At 35.0% G+C, this 16,027-nt stretch overlaps 1 long non-coding RNA gene across 8 annotated transcripts in view; it reads left to right on the forward strand.

The window, feature by feature from the left end:
* LOC102153439 overlaps positions 1-16,027 on the forward strand; it is a 65,840-nt gene that overhangs the window by 3,994 nt on the left and 45,819 nt on the right. For 6 of the 8 annotated variants that reach the window (XR_005385623.1, XR_005385624.1, XR_005385622.1 and 3 more), the window contains 2 exons: positions 1,128-1,209; positions 1,698-1,856. This is a non-coding gene — a long non-coding RNA (uncharacterized LOC102153439). The remainder of the gene's footprint in view (positions 1-1,127; positions 1,210-1,697; positions 1,857-16,027) is intronic. The other 2 variants (XR_005385620.1, XR_005385619.1) reach the window with 1 other exon arrangement.

Genomic DNA, 16,027 nt, shown 5'->3' on the forward strand with positions numbered 1-16,027 from the left:
AGGCAAACACAGACTATTTACAGTATACTTTTTCTCCAACTGAATGGCTTTTACTATATTATTTTAATACCTGTCAGTACATCCGATAATAGGAGAGTCTTTCCACCTTTAAATATTGTTTATTTCACTAATGTAATATATGACATGGACCTTCCTTTTGGAACACTGCGTCAATATCTTCCCCGAAGGAAGGTGAACTGAGTTAAAAACAGCAATCTTTATTCCCTTCCATCGCCTAGGATCCTTGTTAGAGTCACTCTGCTAGGCGTATCCCATAAATGAATCCAAAGACAGTTTAATGTTGCAATTTTCCGCAACACTGTTAAATATTATAGTAGAGTCTAATTCATTTAAATCTAATAAAACTGATCCCTAACATTATAGTTTTAATTTAAAAGAGTGTGTCACATTTTATGGCTAGAATAGAAAAAAAAAGAAAGAAGCATTTATCTGCATCCTTTATATTTATTTATCTGAATCTGGTAAACAAATCCTCAAATTGCTGGTGATTTTTCCCTTGCATTTTGAATCTAGACTTTTTTTTTTTGAATCTAGACTTTTTTTAAAGTTTTTTTTTTTATTTTTTTATTTTTTATTTATTTTTTTATTTATTTATGATAGTCACAGAGAGAGAGAGAGAGAGAGAGAGAGGCAGAGACATAGGCAGAGGGAGAAGCAGGCTCCATGCACCGGGAGCCTGACGTGGGACTCGATCCCCAGGTCTCCAGGATCGCGCCCTGGGCCAAAGGCAGGCGCCAAACCGCTGCGCCACCCAGGGATCCCCTAAAGTTTTAAAAATGTAATTACTTAGTCTTAATTCTGGAAATATTTATCATAAGCCTCTTATACAATTTTCTGGGCTATAAATATATAATTGCTCTCCCTCGTTTGGACTTCAAAGCACTGTCCTTGAAGCCTCTTTTGTTATTTTTAAAAGAAGAGTTGATGTATTTCCACAGAGTTGTGATGAGATTAATAAAATAGGTCTGACTTTTGACAAATAAAATTTCTAGGATTTAAATATATAACATCTCTCAACTTTAAGGAGATTCTCTCAATCAATTCTCACAATTAGTGTATGCCTTATGTATTTTATTATTTTTCCCATTTTACTGAATTTTTTAAAGGTTCAGGAATTTTTCCAAGGCCTTGCAGCTCTTAAGTATGAAGTTAGGATTCTGGTCCAAGAAGTTTGACTCCGGTATGCAGGTACTTAACCTTTATGCTGTTTGGTGTAAAATGTTACATCTGTTTAATGTTCATTTGTGAAGTGTATAGTAATTATTTCTTATGAGCTTCAGAATGTCTTTGCTTCCAAAAAAGTACAAAGTTATGTGGGCTGGTAAAATTTTATCTCTTTTTAATTTAGTGACCCATGTATTCCCCACACATGTATATTCAGATTATCTGGAAGTTTATATTACTATTAGGGAACCCCCCTACACAATACCTGTGCTCAGGTTGACATTTGCCTTACAATGGAATAATTAAGTGATCATGCAAGCCTTCAGCATTCAGCTAATCTTAGCAATGTTCCTCCAAACAGCACATGCTGAGGACATCTAGATACACTCCAGGGAATCATCAAACCCTATGAAAAACTTTGCTTTAAGTGAATTGAAGTAAAACAAAACAAAACAAAACAAAACAAAACAAAACCCAAAACTGAATTCCTTATTTTGCCTTAATCTGCTTAGAAAACAAGACATGCACTCATTAATTGAAGAGACAACCTAAATTCACCAAAATTACCAATAGAGACTACACCAGATGGGGTGATCACACAAAGGAAACATTCTATTTTCAGCAAACCAGGAGATCACAGGGGATAACTTCTAAAGCCTTGACTCCCTAAGGTGAGAGTGTTCCTTTTTTTTTTTTTTTTTTTAAATTTTGTTCATTTATTCATGAGAGACAGAGAAGGGGGGCAGAGGAGAGGCTGGGACACAGGCAAAGGGAGAAGCAGGCTCTGTGCAAGGACCCCGATGTGGGACTTGATCCCGGGTCTCCAGGATCACACCCTGGGCCCAAGGCAGGCACCAAACCACTGAGCCACCCAGGGATCCCAAGAGTGGTCCTTTATTTAAGGACCTTTGTCATGGCCTGTGGAAGTGGGCATGAAGTTTCACTGGTGTACTTAGAACCTATACCTGCCTCCTATGTTAATAGGTTAATGATCCTGGTGGTCCTCCTAGGGTGGAGTCTTTAATATTTTAATGAAGCAGAGGTAACTGTCCAACAAGAGGAAGAGCCAGTATTAATCGGATGAGGTCTTGGGCTTCTAATATCTGGAGTATCTGGAGGGTGAGGAATACAGGCCTTGCTTTTTTTTTTAGGCCTTGCTTATTTTTGAAGCAGCCCTGAGAGTTTTTACCACAGATTTATTGTCTCTGATGTGGTTAGGATGGAGACCATTGGTTTTTGCATTCCCTTTGTTCCCTTAAAATCCTCAACTACTGAGGTTTTTCCATTTCTTTGTAATTCTCACACCTCCTAGGAAGTTCTATAAGAATATAAGAAGTATGCTTGTACAGGGAGGGCGGAGATCATGAAAAATATTTAGGTGCCTAAAATGACATCTTTTGTGTCACAGAAGCTGTATCTCCTCTTCCTTTTTCTAGAGACACCTAAATCTTTTTGCTTACGAAGTCAGCATGTAACCATGTGACTGACAAACTGGAGTCATAAAAATTGAGAGAAGGAAAAAAACTCACTATTCTGAGTTGAATAGTGTTTAGAAATATACACGAATACCATATATATTTTTAAAAAATAATTTATATTCATATATTTAAAAAGTATAATTTTTATTATAATTAAAATTATATGATTTATAATATAACTTATAGTAATATATTTTAAAAGTATATGGTTGGATGACATTGTGAATGTATTAAATGCCATTGAATTGTAAACTTTTTTTTTTAAGATTTTATTTATTTATTCATGAGAGACAGAGAGAGAGAGAGAGAGAGAGAGAGAGAGAGAGAGAGGCAGGGGGAGAAGCAGGCTCCATCAGGAAGCCCGATGTGGGACTCGATCCCAGGACTCCAGGATCATGCCCTGGGTTGAAGGTGGCACTAAACTGCTGAGCCGCCCGGGGTGCCCTGAATTGTAAACTTTAAGTGGTTAATCTTGTGTTATGTCAATTTTGTCTCAATAAATAATTTGCATACATTATTTATTAACTGTTGAATGAATGTCATTATTTTCAGATAGATCTTAGGGTATAGAAGAATTATTTATATATATATGTTCAACATCATGAAAAATGTTAATGCATTAAAAATAAAATTTCAAAACCATTCTCACCATTGATAATTAATTTAGTAATTGAGAGTAATTATTTTCCTCTAAACTCTTTTTTCTATGCATTGATATACTTTTACATGGTTGCAAACATTATTTATGGGTTTCTGTCTTCATTTATTCTTTTAGTTTTACACCTCTGTCAGTTTCCCAAGTCTATGCTACTATATCATAATTATTTTATTCAAATTTATATTTACTTAGCTTCTAACATTTAACTATAAAAGCTTATTATGTAAACACCATAGTTTGAGTAATATTCCAGAAAATATTAAACTTCTTGTACACCTGTAATTACTTTTAACTTATTTGCAGTAGGAAAATTAACAATTTAAAGACTAGGACTTTTTCTGGATACAACTGAAGTCTTTCAGAAAGTGAGAACTAATTTGTCCTTCCACTAGCAGGTTTTTTTCCTCTCTCAACAAAGCTAACAAAATGTGAATATTATCAGATTTTAAAATTCTTAATTTGATCCTCATAGATTTTTAAAAATTTTAACTACTTATTTTCAAATAAAATTTATATTTTTCATTAATGTGGGTTTTGTTTCAAGTGTGATTTTTTGTTTATATTCTTTGCCACTTTTTTAAACTGGATTTATGATATTTTTAAATGATTTATAAAACATTTCAATTATGGCTAGTCCTTTTATAAATGTTATTTTTGCTGCAGAAATATTCTATTTGGCGATTTGTTCTGAAATTTTTGTGATTTGTTTTTAGTTCCAAAGTACTGATATTTACAAAGTCAAATTTTCTTTTGTAAACATTTTAGTTCATTTGTGATTCGAAATTAATTCCTAATTAATTTATAATTGCTATTATGTATTATAATTAGCCAAAATAATTATAATTATTCTTAATTAAAAGATTTTTTTTAAAGACATATTTATTCAGCATCATGATCAGACTATTCCATTTAGCAATCAACATCATGGGTGCAAAAAAAAAAAAAAAATCTACATTAAAACCCTTTGTTGGAATGCTTTACACTTTCCATAGAACAGAAACTAAAATAACCTGTTATACAATTAGTCACAAATACAGTCCTCGAGTTTTTTGCCCATACCCATGAGTATTGTCTAAAACATGTCTTCTTTGTAGCCACTAGGCCCTGCCACCACTGTGCTTGGCTGAGTTCACAAATCTGTTGTAACCTGTAGCTTCCCTGTCCCTTCTCTGGCTCTCCTCTTCTGCTAAGCTTTGTTTCCTGGCAGTAATTAAAACGTTCTGCCACCGCCTAGCTGCTGCTGCTGCTGCTGCTGGAACCGCCATAGCCACCTTGGTTTCGTGGTTTGGCAAAGTATTGGCCTCCACCACCATAGGGGCCAGAGCTTCTGCCTCCAAAATCTCCTTCTTTCATGGGTCCAAAATTTGAGGATTGATTGTTGTAATTGCCAAAATTGTTATAGCTTCTGCCACCTCCAAAGTTGCTTCCGTCATTACCAAATCCGTTATAGCCATCCCCACTGCCACCGTATCCACCACCACCTCGACTGCCACCGAAGCCACCTCCACCACTGGAGTTCCCTCCACACCAAAGTTGTCCTTCCCACCAACACCAACCCCACGACCACCACCAAAGTTTCCAGAACCGCTTCAGCCTCTTTGGCTGGACAAAGCACTAGCCATCTCCTGCTTCCGTAGGGCTTTCCTTACTTCACAGTTGAGGCCATTCACAGGATGGCATTTTTGAATGACAATCTTGTCTACAGAGTCGTGGGCGTCAAAGGTCACAAAAGCAAAACCTCTCTCTTCGCCACTGCCTCGGTCAGTCATGATCTCAGTCACTTCAATTTTCCCATACTGTTCAAAATAATCTCTTAGATGATGCTCTTCAATGCCACCAACAAAAATCTTTTTCACAGTTAAGTGGGCACCAGGTCTTTGAGAATCTTCTCAGGAGACAGTCCTCTTTGGTTCCATGACTCTTCCGCCACCTCGTGCGGCCCAGCGTTCGAGGCCGCGTCCACCTCCAGCACGGTGGCTACACGAACCCAAAGCCTCTGGAGAACTTGGTGTTGGGGTCTCTCATTACCACACAGTCCGGAAGCGTCCCCCATTGCTCAAAATGGCTCCTCAGACTCTCATCGGTTGTTTGGAAGCTCAAACCTCCCATGAAGAGCTTCCTCAGCTGCTGGGGCTCTTTGGGAGACTCTGACTCAGACATGATGGTGTGGGGAGGGGAGACCTTAACGATGCTTCCTCGGTGGCGTCCAGGGGCAGAAAGGAGTAATCTAATGAACATATCTTTAAAAGATTGTTTAAACATTTCTTCATAATTCCTTTATTTTAGATTTATTCTATCTGGATTTTACTTGGTATGTGGTACGAGAGACTTTTGTCTCAAATAATAAATTTCCCAATATATTTCTTACTTTTCCCATCCCTTTGTAATGGATTACATAAATGAAATAACCATGATGATCTATATGTCTACGTGTCTGTCTGTGTTTGTACTATAGCTGTGAGTATCTATCTATCTATCTATCTATCTATCTATCTATCTATCTATCATCTATCTATCATCTATTTTAAAGATTTTATTTATTCATGAGAGACACAGAGAGAGAGAGAGAGAGAAGCAGAGACACAGGCAGAGGGAGAAGCAGGCTCCCTCGGGTTGCCCGATGCAGGACTCAATTCCAGGACCCTGGGATCATGACCTGAGCCAAAGGCAGACGCTTAACTGCCCAGCCACCTAGGCATCCCGTTAGTCTATATTTTTATCTACACCTGAATAAAATAATCTGCCTAAGGGTTATTCTATCCCATTGAATATCTTCCTAGGCTATATAAACTTACCGTATCACACACTTTTTCTTTTTTTAAATATTGGTTCTCCCATATATATTTATTGTTTTTCTCGACTTTCCCTATCATCTCAAGGTGGAGACTATACTTACCTTTTGAAATTTTGCTTTTGTCAGTTAGAGTTTTATCCCATAAATGTGCTTAACACACAGTTATAATTTTTTAAAAATTATTTATTTATTATTTATTATTTATTTAATTCATGATAGACACACACACACACACACACACACACACACACACAGACAGAGACATAGGAGGAGGGAGAAGCAGGCTCCATGCAGGGAGCCCAGTGTGGGACTCGATCCCAGGACCCCAGGACCAGCACCTTGGGCCAAAGGCAGGCACCAAACTGCCAAGCCACCCAGGGATGCCCACAGTTATAATTTTTAAAAAGATTTTATTTATTCGTGAGGGACATAGAGACATAGCCAGAGGGAGAAGCAGGATCCCTGTGGGGAGCCCGATGTGGGACTGGATCCCAGGAGCCTGGGATCATGACCTGAGCCAAAGGCAGATTCTCAATGAGCCACCCAGGTGCCCCATACATGGCTATAATTGAAATAACAGGGGCAGCCCGGGTGGCTCAGAGATTTTGCGCCGCCTTCAGCCCTCAGCGGAAGGTGTGATCCTGGAGCCTCCGGATCAAGTCCCACGGCGGACTCCCTGCATGGAGCCTACTTCTCCCTCTGCCTGTGTCTCTGCCTCTCTTTCTCTCTCTGTCTCTCATGAACAAATAAATAAAATCTTAAAAAAAGATAATTGAAACAACAAATAATGGTTGGGTGTTTCTATTTCTAACTTTTAATCTTACTGGTATTTCATAAATGTGTGTGTGCAAAAATAATTGGAATTCTGTGTGGTTTAGATATACAGATGGTTTGTCCAAAAAGTGGACGATATGTTAACATAAAATGCAAATTATGACTTTTCTAAATAATTGATTTTTATTAAGGCAATAGGATTTTGTTTCATGTCTAAGAAAAAGATATCTTATTTTCCCTAATAAGAATAATAATAATTCAATCTATCATCAAAACTGGGACACTTTTAAGAGTGAAAAGAGGCATTAGTAGTAATTTCACTTGTCAACAGGACTAAACTGAGCCTGTTCTGGAAAAACTAGAGGATAATAGGTGACTTCACTGCCATATTCTAACATTTAATGTCTGCCATTGTACTGTTTTTCTCAACCTTGTGGATAGTTAACCAATAGTGGTTAATTAGACAAAAATCCAGTCTCTGTAGCCATATATGATCAAAGCCAATGTTTTGTGACAAGTTGCTCAATGCAGCAATCTAAGGTGTTATTTTTTATGGACAAATATGTTAAATAAAATTGTACAAATGCATAAGCAGACATTATACAGAAGGAAAGCTTAAAAATAACAATATTTTTGCATACATATATACTCAGAGTCATCTGTAGATTGGGGTGTCAAGTTTATTTTCTCATTTTTAAAAAATTAAATAAATTTTATTTATTTTTGCAGGAAAGAGAGGGAGAGAGAGAGCATGCATGAGTGGGGGTGGAGGGCAGGCAGAGGGAGAAGCAGAATTCCTTGCTCAGCAAGGAGCTTGATACAGAACTTGATCCCAGAACCCTGGGATCATGACCTAAGCTGAAGGTAGACACGTAACTGACTGAACCACCCCAGCACCCTCATTCTCCCATTTCATATACATGTAACTCATTTGTGGTACATCAGAACTAATCACATTTTAAAGTTACTCAGAATTTGGATCACAAAAAATTAGATTGTAAACCAAACCTTAAAAACTGCTTTTACAAATAAAAGTGTAAATGAAAAAGATTTTAGCTACTGTCTTAGTGAAGTGGAGTGATACAAGCTTAGTCTCAAAAAAGGAGTATTTTTTTCAATATTGTTATGATGAAGTTCTTTGTTACTCTTAATCTGTTTATATAACCTGTGGGAACAGGCATTTATAATTTAACTGAAGTCAGCTTTTTTTTCAGTGTATTTATATAAAACATATCTTTTTCAGCTGGTTCAACCGCATCCCCAAAACACAAAAATATAAGATATTTGTTAAATAATAACTCAATGTCATTAAAGTCTAAGAGACTGGCTGGATATTTTCAAATGCTGAATCATTTGAGCTGAATTGACCTTCTTTCATAGATAATAATTTCTTAGGTGTACAACATTCAGAAATATAAGACACATACTTTGAAATATTGAGCTTCAAACTAGGAACTTTTAATGTTTTCCCTGAAATATAATTTAATGTGAAAAAAAGTTTTAAAATTAAAATGAAAATTCTTAAAAATCATTAACAGTCATGCTTTTCTCCAGTCCCTCTGTTCTCAAAAAGACACTCCAATTATTTGTAGCTCTGTGATTGATGAAACAAAACAGTGGAAAAGTAGGGTGAAAACTTTATATATTCTCCAAAGAAAGTCATTATTCAACCGTGAGGAATATTAAATCTTGATAAAGAGATCAATTACAAATAGCTCTGTATGTTCACTCAGAATTGTATGTTCCCAGTAATGAACTGCGTATCACTATTAGAAAGGCTGGATATAAATCATTGAGATTTGCCACAATGAAATACGAAGAACAGATTATTATTGTTATTATTCGCCTTAGGTGTGCAATATAATGATTTTGATTTGTTTCAAGACACATAGAGAACATAAATCATGAGTTTAAAGGAAGTTACTTTTTGTTCATTTTTATTTTTACTTTTAAACTTTGAGGCTTTTCTAGAAGCTACAGACAACACAGGCCAATACAATGGTATTCTACTCTTTGACCAATATATCTATATGTCTATCAAAGATCATTTGCATTAGAATAAAAGCACCCACCCTTCACAAAGCAAAAATCTAATATTTTTTTTAATTATCCCATTTTATTCAATTAGATGAGGATAGAACACTGCTTAAAAATATATGCTTGCTGACAACATTTCTGAAGGTTAGTTTTTCCCACCAAAGTAACTGAGTTGCCTCCCATTGACCTTCACTAATCTACTTAGAGGCAATTCCCTGCAGAATTCTTAAGGCACACATTTTTGGGTTCATGCAGTAATGTCAAATCTCTTGGGGAACGTCATGATTGGAGCCTTAATGAATACCGTTTTCCTTCAAAAATCAACGTAGTTTTTCATTTTTTTTTGTTTTTGTTTTTGACTTCAAAGCAAAATCTAAAATATCTTTTTATAGGAACGTTTAGAATATTTTTTAGAAGCAGCAGGATTGCATGCTACAATAGTTTGGTGTGAAAAAGCAACTTAGAAAATAAACTTAGGATTGTGACTTTTTTTTTCCAATGATATAGATTGAGGAACTGATGGGTAGTGAGTAGATATCTATGCAGATTGTTCATAATACTTTTGGTTGGATGTACTGTGTAAAGTCAAGCACTGCCCTGTTTAAATATATTTATAATATGGTTACACATTTATTTTTAAGCCTACTGGATTTGGATTTAGCCATGCATAAATATTGGAAAATGTAAGCCATAGTTTATTCAGATTGTTTATTAGAAAGGAAAGTAATTTGAGAAAGGAAAAGGGATGAAAATATAACCTGTTTTGTCAATGATTCACAAATCTTTAATCTTCTTAAATATTTAAAGTAGCCTATTGTGAGAATGTGTCCTGATGATTTTTCTTATATATATATGCTTAAGTTTTGTAAAACCAGATATATTGATTATATCAACTTATAAAACCTACCCTCCTTTCAATTAGTGCATAATAATGACTCAAAGTATGCTTCTTATTGAACAGTGGTCTTGATTCTTGAAACAGGTTTTTTTTTAAGACTTTATTTATTTATTCATGAGAGACACACAGAGAGACAGAGAGAGGGAGAGGGAGAGAGAGAGAGGCAGAGACACAGGCAGAGGGAGAAGCAGGCTCCATGCAGGGACCCCGACGTGGGACTCGATCCCGAGGCTCCAGGATCACGCCCTGGGCCAAAGGCGGCTCTAAACCGCTGAGGCACCCAGGCTGCCTGAAACAGGTTTTTAATAACCTGTTTATTATCTTAAATGCAGTAAAAAGAAGCAAAGTAAATATTTGATTATCACCCATTATAATTTCATTTTAAATATATCACTCATTATAACCATCCTCAAATTTTTTTCTTTTGAAAATTAAAGTAATAAAAGAACTTTCTGTACATGTTTGTTATCTGATAGACTATACAGCTGGTGGGAAGGTTCACTGAATTACTCTATGTATGTTGGAACTGTTTCCTAAGAAAAGTCCTTAAACCTTATCTGTTCTTCAAACTAATTTGGTCTCACCTAAAGATCTTGCATTTCTTTTTTTTTTTTTTTTTTTTTCTTTTTCCATACTCTCCTTTGGTCCAGCTATCTAGGTACCAAGCTTTTTTTTTTTTTAAACTTCCCAGAACTTGGAAATCATTCCCAAATTCATAGCAGAGCTATAATTTTGTATTCATTTTCCTTCTGATATGTTAGAGACTGTTTTTATTGGTCTCTAAGAAAGTATTCATTGAGTGAACTTTTGAATATTAACATGAGAACTCTTTGTAAGAGATATTTTTACTTCTCATACCAAAATTTTAAGAATTACAAAACAAATTAAATTAATACAAGGTGATGAAAATGAATTAGATGCATCAATGAAATTCTACAAAAGAATTGTAGAATTGAATACCACAATTTTTCCCAAGGGGAAGGAAGCTTCTCAGTGCTCTCAACTGAAGTGTTCTTAATATATTCTCTTTAAGCAACATGACATGTTCAGGATTTTTCTCACAGTTTCCTTTATGGCTTTTGATTTAACTTGATAAACTAATCCATGTTAATTTGATCTCCATCACATTAACACTCAGCCAGAGGCCATGGTTTTTCTTAACACGTGGGGTGAAATTTGTATGGTTTTTAGGTTTGATTAGCAGAAGAAATAACCATTTTGGGCAAAATACTTCAAGTGTGATCTTTGTTGACTTTCAAATCACATTACCTAATTGTATTCTCTGTTTTTTCGTTAGGGCCATCTATCCAGCAACTGTTTTTAAAGCTATAACTATACATACCTCACTCCAAATTGAATGTGATTGATGTCAGTCTGATAATGTCCCAACTGAATTCCAATTTTTATAAAAGGCCTAAATATTATTTAAATAAATAAAACTTATCTCCTAAATAGTGTTGTAAAAAATCATATTTTTAAAAACAGGATAATTTAAATTCCATTAAAGGGATATCATTCATTTAGAAAGCATCTATTTCCTATCAAGTGAATTGCAACTTCTGCCTCTTTAGACAGCATGTCATTTCTTATAGATTTCAATATTATTACATTTTTTATGTGCCTGAGATATGGAAATGAAACTAATGTGGATGACAAGATTCTGTCTTCTTTTGGTGAAAAACAACAACATCCAAATATAAATTAGGCACACATCCTATATAAAGCATAGTTATATGAAAAAAAATCATATGCCAGGAACAGGTCTGTGAGTAAATATGTTATTAGAAGATTCAGATTGTAAAGTCTGTAGACTTTACATAGACTCTCTCTCTCTCTCTCACACACACACACACGCACACACACACACAAAACACAAGAAATAAATTTGTTCTACATGGGCCAATCTGGATTTAAATTGTAGTTGCCTTTTAAAATATGAGGGAAGTAGAATTTTGGATTGGCAGAAATATTTAGCTATGTATTGTACTAATCCTTATTGACGAAATCCATTTATATGCAGCCTTAAAGAAACATTGAATGCAAATCTCATTTTTAATCTTCTAAAAGAGCTCAAGGATAATTGTACTGAAAAAAATACTTATTCTGAAGCATGACTCATTACTTGATTTTATTTTCTTCATTGTCTTGGATACAAATTATATGTTGATTTTATATTCTTTCTCTTGTCATATATTTCACATGCTTATTTTGCAGATGATGCTTTAAGAAAAATGAGCTTTAAAGTACTTGCATATGATTTGTGTTTAAAAATATCACTGATATTAAAGCATGTCTCTTAAAGCCAAATTGCCGTGTGCAAGATGATTCTTTTAAAATATGAAGTTTTCTAAAATAAATAAATAAATAAATAAATAAAATATGAAGTTTTCTTTGTGTTTTATGTATTTACCTAGATTTCTAATTGTGTATATAATTTTTCAATTGTATTTTTTTTAGCAGAACTGCAGTGGACAATCATAATTATTATTTATATTTTTTAGGGCCACTTGAGGATTTTTTTTTCAGAATTCTGAAATATTAAAAATGCAATCTACCAAATGACTTACTAAAAATATGGCATTATTGCATGTTTTCCCTAAATATGAGATTCCACAACAATTATGGTTCCTTGAGTTGGTAGATCAGCAAAGATCTTGCAAAGAGTATGACATGGTTATTGGTCATATGTCATTTATCTGTGTTTGTCAAACAATTTCAAAGCATTTTAACAAAAAGAACAATTATTTAAAAATCAGATCAAATCAGTTCATTATTTCCCCTACCTACAGAGTTGAGATCCATTTTATTATCTTTTAGTAGAATAACAATCATTTAGCTGCTGATAATGACATAATGCGGACTACACAGTTCATGTTTGAGATAATGTCTAGGCTCAATGGGAAAGAGTACAGTGAGTCTAGGAGGTGAAGTGTAAGCTGGTAACTGTGAGAAGAAAGTCACCAAGATATTGCTGGTCACCAATATATTGTGTATTCTCAGGTTGTGCATTCTTAGAACTTTTCCAGTCCTGGATATTAAGGCAACCTAATATAGTTTTATTTCTTAACCCCTCTTTTGTCTAGTTGCTTCTCAAAATGTGGTCCACAGATAATATTTATCAGAATCAACAGGGACTTTTTTTTTTTGTCCCAAATGATGTTCTTTGAAGGCTACTCCAAAAGTACTGAACTATAGCTCTGAAGAAAGGGGCCAGGACTCTGAATTCTGAATGAACACTTCTTGGGATACCTATGCATAATGAAAATTTTAAAACAACTCCAATAAGTTGATCCAGATACCTCCTATTAATAGATAGAGACTAATTGTAGATCTAGTCTGTGGAAATATAAAGTTCTTTGACAATCTTTGACCAAGGTAAGAAAATTCTTACATTATTCCTATGACCAGGTCCACATATTATATTCAAATTCTGTCCAGTAGGTCCTTGATTTACCCCTCAGTGACCAGGTTCTTGGCTTATTATTTTCATTCTTTCTGGGAAGTGGTGGCAATCTTATGAATGTAGTTCAATATGATTCTTTTTTCCTATCTAATTCCTTATTATATAACATTTCTTATCTGCTGACTCTGAACGCTTGTATATTCAATATTTCAAGATTCTCCATCATTGTATTTCACATGTCTGGTAGAATGCATAGTTGTAAATCCTTACTGAATCTCCATTTTATTGACCACATATTGCATGGTGGGCAATATATTAACACTTACTCTTGTATTCTGGGGATATTGTGCTCCATATCTTTAAATGGTCATTTAATGACTGCAACTCTTCCCATATGAATATTTTACCCTGTGGGATGCAGATTTTGTTAAATATTCAACCTTCTTTTCTATCTCAATCAAACAAATCCTCTGGCACACAAACACAGTACTTGAAGCCAAAAGAGACCCTGCCTAGACATACAGCATTATCTTATCGGTAGAATGATCCTTTAATACTTTTATTAGATTCATTGCTTCCAGATACAGATATATACCTAGTATATACATTTGCTTTCTCATTAACTCCTTCTTGGATTAGTGTAATATCTGCTTCCTGTACGTATACTACGTCCAGCTGTGCATATCTAGTTTACCTGCCTTTGCACAGGTTGATCCCTATCCCTGGAATGTCTCCTTTTAATAGCACACTCATACTTGTGGATTAGTACTTTTTAAAAAGAAAGGCAGTTTAAAAAAAAAAACCTTGAGAAACAGAATTAATTATGACTATATAAAAGGGCTGAGACAAAAACCAATGTGCCAACATAATTTCCTTAATTTGAATTTAATTCTGATGTTAGTTATTTATGTAACTTTGTTCTATGAAACTTTGAGCAGCTGAGGACAGGCATTGTTTTTCACCTGTGTTTATATTTGGAAGTTCCTCACTCAATGACTAAATTCCTGAAGGAATGCATTTGAGCATTAGTAAGACTTTTATTAGTAACTAGTTTAAAAATAATTAGTTTTAAGGACAAATGTATCAAATCAATCAGATTTATTAGCATTTTCTCTGAATCACTGATATTCTTTTATCCTCAAATCCTAGGTTGCATCAATGACCTGATAATTATGCTTTGCAAAATGAATATTCTGAATAATCATACTTAAAATAATTTGGTTCAAATAGACATTTCCACCTAGGTCATAACATCTTTCCATTTTTCTAATCTTCACTGTTACCTAATCATTTGAATATCACACTATTGTAGACTCTCCAAGTACTTTTTTTTTCTAGTTGGTTATTTTAATTTTTTAGATTTAATTGCAACTAAAGGCTTTTCATATTTTAAAACTTTTTTTTTTTTTTTTTTTAGTTTTTATACCAAGGTTCTTAAATTTCTTAGTTCTGGGGTTCTGTGATCTATAACTTTTTCTGAGAGAATCTTCTCTCATCATTAAATTCTAAATATGTAAGTTAAAACACTCCTTTTTGAACAGTGATACATGTTTCACTTCTTCCTAAAATAATATTCAAAACCTGTTAACATGATGTTAATTTCCAATGTGAATAATTACATTATCCTTTTAAAAAAAGCAAAACATGAATTGCCTTTAATCGGATCTGATTAGTCTTAGATAAATTTCTAGAGAACGAAAGGAAAAAAAAATAAGGATCAAAATAAGCAAACCAAAACACTTGGAATCAAATGTAAAAGTTAGTTTTCAACAACCCTGGAAAGTACAATCAAAGAAATATGGATATTAACTAAAATGGTTTTAAAAGTGGCATGTGTCGGGATCCCTGGGTGGCGCGGCGGTTTGGCGCCTGCCTTTGGCCCAGGGCGCGATCCTGGAGACCCGGGATCGAATCCCACATCGGGCTCCCGGTGCATGGAGCCTGCTTCTCCCTCTGCCTGTGTCTCTGCCTCTCTCTCTCTCTCTCTCTCTCTGTGTGACTATCATAAATAAAAATAAAAAAAAAATCTTTTAAAAAAAAGTGGCATGTGTCTGTCTGCCGTATTAGTACATCAAAGACTTTATGTCAGTGGGCATTTTCTTTCCCTGGCATGTTCCCTGTGTTACTCATGTATCACTTGACAGTCACTGAAGTTCTGCATCCCATGTTGGTTCCTGTTCTCCAGAAGGTCATTGGTACTGTTGTCACTCTCCTTCATTTTTTAAAAAAGACTTTATTTATTAATGAGTGACACACAGAGAGAGAGGCAGAGACACAGGCAGAGGGAGAAGCAGGCTCCATCCAGGGAGCCTGACGTGGGACTCGATCCCAGGACCCTGGGACCACGACCTGAGCCAAAGGCAGACGCTCAACTGCCGAGCCATCCAGGTGCCCCCACCTTCCTTCACTTTAGAGCACTGTCCTTAGTGTAGCTCTTCCTGAACATCTTTTGTAGGATACAGCTTTACAATTTCCTAACATAGTGCAAACCATTTTCTAAATATCAAAAGTGACTCACTTTCAGTATTTCAGCGTCTTTTTATAAAGAAATGAGGAATTCTTCTTGATTTGCCTTGTTAATAGATCAGGGAATATTTTAACTAAGTGATCTGCTAAGGAAATTTGCCTCTCTACCTGTTATCCAGATGATCTGGAAAATGCTCAGAAAGCTTTCCTTTATATCCATTCAATATGAATTTCTGACTATTTAGGCAATTACCTGACAGGTTCAGCATAGTCTTTAAGATCCAACCTTGTGGGCAGCCCCAGTGGTTCAGCAGTTTAGCGCCACCTTCAGCCG

This window comes from Canis lupus, chromosome 38 (assembly GCF_011100685.1).
Source record: "Canis lupus familiaris isolate Mischka breed German Shepherd chromosome 38, alternate assembly UU_Cfam_GSD_1.0, whole genome shotgun sequence".
Classification (NCBI taxonomy): Eukaryota; Metazoa; Chordata; class Mammalia; order Carnivora; family Canidae; genus Canis; species Canis lupus.